Source organism: Neltuma alba, unplaced genomic scaffold, assembly GCF_004799145.2.
Source record: "Neltuma alba isolate B1F8T4 unplaced genomic scaffold, ASM479914v2 tig00006472_pilon, whole genome shotgun sequence".
In the NCBI taxonomy this organism is placed as follows: Eukaryota; Viridiplantae; Streptophyta; class Magnoliopsida; order Fabales; family Fabaceae; genus Neltuma; species Neltuma alba.
In genome coordinates this window covers 1-6,304 of record NW_021634478.1, presented here as the reverse complement: position 1 = coordinate 6,304, position 6,304 = coordinate 1, and the positions used below count along the sequence as shown (strand labels likewise).

Sequence of the window (6,304 nt, the reverse complement as noted above, 5' to 3'; positions counted from 1 at the left end):
AAACTCTCTCCGCTAATTCCCTACAGGGTCCTCTTCAGTGTTCTCGTTTGACGAGTCTACGAAGGAGGAGATTGTTTACTTTTTCGTCCCCCACCCCCCACCCCCCCCAAAAAAGAGTAGAGGGCAAAGTCTGGAGTCGAGGATATGGTTTTCGATTTTATGATGGAGAACAGCGTCCTCGTTGGCTGCGCAAGTTCTTCTTCCTATTCTTCTTGTTCTCGATTCTCATATGCTTACACCAAAGGTACTCTTTGAAGATCCCTTTTGATTTTCTTGTCGGGTCTCTCTGTCGCTAACCATCAATTTCTTATAACTGTTAAACCTTTCTCTTTGCGAAAAGTTATATAGTTTACATGCTTTTGTGGATTTGATGGTTTTGATTGAGTGCTTCCCGCCTGAGTTTGGAGGATTTTTGGAGATCTTTGGGTTAGGGCAACGCTTAATTTCCCCTGAGCATTTTCGAGATCTTTTCCTTTCTCTTTAATGGGTGGAGATTAAAGAGACTTTATACCTTGTATATGTCTATTCATCTTTCTTCTCTGTCTTTTCCTATAGAATTTGTTCAGTATGTAATTTAAATTATTGTGGGTAAATACACAGTTTATGTTTTGAGTCTTATAGTGACGGGCTTTTAAAAATATTTCCCTGAGTGTGCGTGAGGACTTTGTTATCTGATTTATAAGTTTTGAGATTTAATGGAGAAGTATAGAGGGGATTAATATGACGAAGGTGTTTATAAGCTTGTTTTGTTGGATTGTTTTTGGGGTGGCAACATTGAATCAACCAGCAATGATTCTCGTCAACGAGATGAGGTGAGATGGGCGATTCTCTTCTCACATCATTGTCAATGGAGAATCATCACCCATCCACGCTCTTGTCTATGGATTCAAGCGCATCTTCTCACGAGGAACTGGATTTGGAGATGAATCGGCAAGTCATACTTTCCCGTCCGCCGGATATCAATTTGCCCCTGTCAACAGAGCGCAGCCCGCCTCCACCGTTGTGGAATTCTGACCCGTGCGATATATTAGATGTTGGCCTTGGCACTCAAGTGTATGAGACTGAGAGTTTCCTCAACCCCATTCCTAAAGGTGGAAAGAAGTGCTCAAAACGAGTTGATAGTATATGGGGAGCATGGTTTTTCTTCACTTTCTATTTTAAGCCTGCATTGAATGAAAAATCCAAGGCTAAGATAGTTCGGAACAGCAGCGGTGTTTCAGGGTTCGATAAATCTGATCTTAAGCTTGATGTTTTCATGGTTCAACATGACATGGAAAACATGTACATGTGGGTTTTCAAGGAGAGGCCGGAAAATGCATTGGGCAAGATGCAATTGAGAAGTTACATGAATGGCCATTCTCGCCAAGGGGAGCCCCCTTTTCCATTTAGTGTCGATAGAGGCTTTGTTCGATCTCACAGGATGCAACGAAAACATTATAGAGGCCTATCAAATCCCCAATGTTTGCATGGCATTGAGGTTGTTTCATCCCCTAACCTTGCGGGAATTGATGAGGATGAGCGGAAAAGGTGGATGGAACTTACTGGCAGGGATTTCAATTTCACAATCCCACCTGAAGCAAGTGATTTAGTTCATGGAGGACTCTTCCCAGTACAGACTTCGAGCTTGAGAAGCATCATTCCACAATCAAGGGTGCTTCAAATGCACACCCAAAGAAACTGCTTAATAATGGATCTGGGCTTAACTTGTCAACTCATCCTTCTAACCACAGTAATGGCGATGCAATGGATCTATCCCCTAACAGCAAGAGGAGGAAAGATTTCTTCCCCCATGCTAATGATGATGATTGTCACTTGGTTGTTAATCCTCCTTCGGATCGGATTCCAGATATGGAAATTCACCCAAGTGAACCACAATGGTTGAGTAATTTCAGTGGAGTGGTAATGAGAAATGCCTATGGACCTGTTACGGCTGCAAAAACTATTTTATGAGGATGAACGGGGCTACTTAATTATTATCAGTCTGCCCTTTGTTGATCTCCCGAGCGTGAAAGTTTCTTGGAGGAATACTTTTACTCATGGTATCATAAAGGTTACTTGTGTGAGCATGTCTGGGAAACCATTTATCAAGAGACAGGATAGGACATTCAAGCTTGCAGATCCATCTTCAGAGCACTGCCCTCCTGGTGAGTTTGTTCGAGAGATTCCACTTTCTACTCGGATTCCAGAAGATGGCAAGCTAGAAGCATACTATGATGAGCCAGGATCAGTGCTGGAGATCACGGTGCCGAAACTTCGTGATGGACCTGAAGAGCACGAAGTTCGAGTCTGCCGTCGCCCTCAACTGGGTGGTAATGATTTTATGTTAACTTGAAATATGCATTTCGTTAAAGTTGTTTGGATTGTCGCCACCATGGTCCTTATATCATTGTTTTACTAACATTGTATGATACGGTGTAATTTATATTTAAAGGCGTCTCATTTTTGTCTTCAGCCTTTTCCTCACTAATTGCCTTTTTCCCCTTGCATTCATTGGCATTCATTGTGTAATGACTACTAATCTTTTATCATCCAGTTCTCACACCATTCTTAATTATACACTTATCTGGATTGATATTTAAAGATGATTTCCTTCGCGATAATTGTTATCCTATATTTTGTGTTGTCCTTTAATATCTGATTCATTTTTCTTTTGTCACTCTGATCCATCTTCAAGTATAGAATGACTTTCCGATAGGATAAGAGTCCCCCCTCAGAATGATTTCGAGTCCACTCACTCTGTAACCCTCCACCCCAACCAATATACGTACATGCTGTACTTGAAACTATCACTTTTTAGAGCATTCATTTGATGAGATTTTTTTTTTTGGGTGTTTGTTATCATTATATGCTATTATATGAGATTTGATTCTCTGAATAAAGAATAGGGTTAATTTTGTCATAGCTGCAGAAACAAGCACAGGAAAATTTGGGTCCCAAAATTAAAGGGCTACTATGGAGATGTGGAACCTTGTGTATGTGTACCGTGTTGTCCTTCTTAGTTATGGCATTAGTGGGGTAGTGCGTAATCATAGTGCTGTAATAGTTTTCCCCGGTTGAAATATGTGGGAATCTAGGTAAAATTAACTCAGTTGTTGAAACACCCAACGGCCAGGAGACCAAGGGTGAGATTTGATTTGTTGACGAAGAGGCAAAGATGACAAAGATAGCTTTATGATTGGTGGAATGAGGATTTTGGCGACGGGCCTCACGTAAAAATTGTACATTTGTACGGTCCCAGCGCACCGTGAATAATTCCTTGGTCAATGCGGGCAACCAATTATTAAGGAGTACTCTTTTAATCTTTTTAGTGGGTAGCGACCCTTTAGAGTGCGAAATAATTTGCCCTGGGTCAAGGATGACGTCTTGCTGGACTGTTAACTTTTCTTTTGGGTATGAGTCACACATGGTTGGGCCTTACACATAGTGACCGCTTGCTCCCCGGCTGTTAGTTCCAAGTTTTAACCCGTGAGAACATCTCTTGAAAAGTGGTCTGAAGTCTGAACGGCATAAACAATGCTAACTTTTTAAATTCCTCCAGCCTCTCTCTCGTATGTTTTCCGAGTGAAGCTCTACAAATTTATGTATTGCCAATCACGGTTTTTTTTTTTTCAACATTAAATCTTCTCGTTCTTTACCGAAAAGCCTTGCCTTCTGACTTCGCTGAACCAAGGGTTCTTCTCCAGTATTACTTATAATTTTTAATATAATAGATAATTTGACATTTAATTTGATCCTAAACATAAAATCTTAATTCACTATCTTTTTATTTATTTATTTTTTATTTATCTATTTTTTTTAAAGTAGCCCGTAACTATATAGATATTTAAAAATAATAACACTTATTATAAATAGCCTGTAAATTATTATAAATTTTTTTTTTTTAATCTATTTAAATCAGTCAATCTGATGATATTTTAATTACTAATAAAACAGGTTTGCATGTATGTATGTTTAGCTATAGACAATTGGACATGCATTATTAAAACTCTCAACCTTCCCTTGGCTGAGCCGTAGTAATACTTCATGTTAAAATTTCAATAGTCATGATAATCAAACTATGGCGTATTGAGAAGTGAATCAAGAGAAAGCCGCCAGTGGATCTAAAACAAAGATGAGCTATATGGAAAATGAAAAAATGATCCAACCTTGCGACATCTAGCATGTTGTCCCATTATACGAAACCTGCCTCCAGCTTACATTGCGTACTTAATTGTTCATGCAAAACAGATTAAAATTAACAAGCCATTCAAGTGTGATAACGATTCTCTCGAAACCACCGAGCAGAAATACTGTAAAATTGAAGGTCAAACTTATAATGTAGCAATAATATTTCGACAAAATTCGTTTAACACGATTCGACATCTTCACAGATGAAAACAAAAACGTAAAATGCAGATACTACCAAAAGCATATTCGCCTCAGTCCAAATAATAACTAGAACATTGAAAATAAGGACATTGCGTTTGGAAAACGTGGCTGGGAAAATAAAGCATGCAAGATGAAACCCCGTAGAACAGCACTTAGTCGACTTCCTCAATCTTGGGGCCAGCAGCACCGCTTCCACCAGATGGGACATCATCATCCATTGGCCCACCCATGTCAGACCAGCAGCACCGCCCTGGTACATCTGGCGATGATAGGGTTGCAAATGCTTTCCAATTCCTTCCTTTTTTGTCCTCAAACTCATCCGCCTCTGCAAGCTGGTTACTGTCTAGCCACTGGATGGCTTGCTCAATAGCGTCCTCGATCTTCTTCTTGTCAGCTGGATCGAGTTTTCCCCCAATCTATCTTCTCGTCCTTCACAGTATTCCTCATGTTGTAGGCGTAGTTCTCCAATGCATTCTTCGCCTCAACCTTTTTTCTTGTGCTCTTCATCCTCAGATTTATACTTCTCGGCCTCTTGAACCATCTTTTCAATCTCTCCTTTGATAGTCTTCTCCCTTGTCGTGGTGATAGTGATCTTGTTCTTCTGGCCAGTAGTCTTATCCTCAGCAGAGACATTCAAGATACCATTGGCGTCAATGTCAAAGCACACGGTAATTGTGGAACGCCCCGAGGAGCAGAGAGGAATACCTGAGAGTTCAAATTTACCCAGCAAGTTATTATCCCTAGTCCTTGTTCTCTCACCTTCATAAACCTGGATCAACACACCAGGCTGATGTCAGAATATGTAGAGAAAACTTGCTCTTTCTTAGTTGGGATGGTAGTGTTGGGTGTTCCTGGATTACCGGTCATCACACCACCAGCAGTTTCCAGACCAAGCGAGAGGGGGGTGACATCCAGAAGGAGGAGGAGATCCTGCACCTTCTCATTGCCCTCACCACTTAAGATGGCTGCCTGAACTGCAGCACCGTATGCAAACAGCCTCATCAGGATTAACTACTCTTGCAGAGCTCTTTCCTATTAAAGAAATCCTGAAGAAGTTGTTGAACCTTCGGAATTCTGGTGGAACCACCTACAAGGACAACATCATGGACGCTTCTCTTGTCCATCTTTGCATCTCTCTCAGACACTTTTCAACTGGTTCCATACATTTCCTGAAGAGATCCATGTTGAGTTCCTCAAATCTAGCACGAGTAATGGTTGAGTAGAAATCAATTCCCCTCATACAAGAACAATTTTCAATGGTAGTCTGGGCAGTGGAAGAAAGTGTTCTCTTAGCTCTCTCAAAGCCGTTCTCATCAGCCTCCTAAGTGCTCTGGGGTTGCCACTGATTCTTTCTTATTTTCCTCTTGAACTCCTGGACAAAGTGGTTCACCATCCTGTTGTCAAAATCCTCACCGCCAAGATGAGTGTCTCCAGCTGTGGCTTTCACCTCAAAGATACCCTCTTCAATTGTGAGTAACGAGACATCAAAGGTACCACCACCGAGATCAAAAATCAAGACATTTTTCTCGCCAAACACTGGTTGCTTTCTTGTCAAGACCATAAGCAATGGCTGCAGCTGTAGGCTCATTGATAATTCGCATAACATTCAGCAGACCAGCAATGACGCCAGCATCCTTGGTGGCCTGACGCTGAGAGTCATTAAAGTAAGCAGGGACAGTTACAACAGCATTCTTCATTCTTCACTGTGGATCCAAGGTAGCTTCAGCACTCTCACGCCATTTTTCATAAGCACCATAGAAGAGATCTCTTCTGCAGCAAAATTGCTTTTCCTTCACCCTTGTAGGCGACTACAATCATTGGCTTGTCACCAGGGCCAGCAACGACCTTAAACGGCCACAATTTAATGTCACTCTGAACAGTTGCATCAGTGAATCTGCGAACGATCAACCTCTTGGCATCTAAGAACATCAATAGA

General features: G+C 41.2%; 2 pseudogenes; one reads left to right on the top strand and one right to left on the bottom strand.

Annotated features, from left to right (window-relative positions):
- Window positions 1–481: 481 nt before the first annotated feature.
- LOC114750492 (uncharacterized) lies at window positions 482–2,467 on the top strand (annotated as a pseudogene).
- A 1,818-nt stretch (window positions 2,468–4,285) lies between these two features.
- On the bottom strand, window positions 4,286–6,297 carry LOC114750487 (probable mediator of RNA polymerase II transcription subunit 37c; annotated as a pseudogene).
- Window positions 6,298–6,304: the final 7 nt, after the last annotated feature.